A 669-nucleotide genomic window follows, 5' to 3' on the forward strand; every position below is an offset into this window, starting at 1 on the left:
AAATGCTCCCACAGGGAGCATTTGCTCTCACAGTTATTTCTCCCCATCCCTCACCATGCACCTCCACCCTCTTCATTTCAATTCCATACATTTAGGGTTGTTTGGGCTCGGGTGTGCTGCAACAATTTTACATCTTTGTTGACCATATCCACCTGGGACTCAATTTTATTGTACACCTTAGACATTCATTCATAACATCCTCATGACATTCACATATAGGAACTTGAGGTGGGCACATGGCTGTGGGTGGTGGGATGACCTTACTCTCACCCCCTGTGCCTGTGCTCACTTACAACGGTTGCATTTAGACACTAGGGTTTGGATAGAGTTGGGGTGGAGGGGAAACTGGCATCATGCCAGCCTTTGCTCCTTCTTTCCTTTTTAATGGCACTATACAACAACACACATCAACAGCACATCTAGGGGCGGGGGTGTATGTCTCGGGGTCTTATTTTTTTTATTTTATTTTATTTTTTCCTCCCCCCCTTGTTCCCTGACTGCCATTCCGGGGGTGGGGTCCGGGAGAAGGGCAGGCCGTCGGGTGTTGACCAGGACTATGTGGGGGTTCAGGGTCTGGGGGTTGCCATGGGCGGTGCTGGCGCTGTGCTCTCCCTGGGGTTGTTTGGACCCCCTGAGCTTGGCTCTTGGGTGCCATGGTTGGCCCGCTGG

The sequence above is a fragment of the Nematolebias whitei genome, chromosome 10 (assembly GCF_014905685.2).
Source record: "Nematolebias whitei isolate Nwh7 chromosome 10, NemWhi1, whole genome shotgun sequence".
Classification (NCBI taxonomy): domain Eukaryota; kingdom Metazoa; phylum Chordata; class Actinopteri; order Cyprinodontiformes; family Rivulidae; genus Nematolebias; species Nematolebias whitei.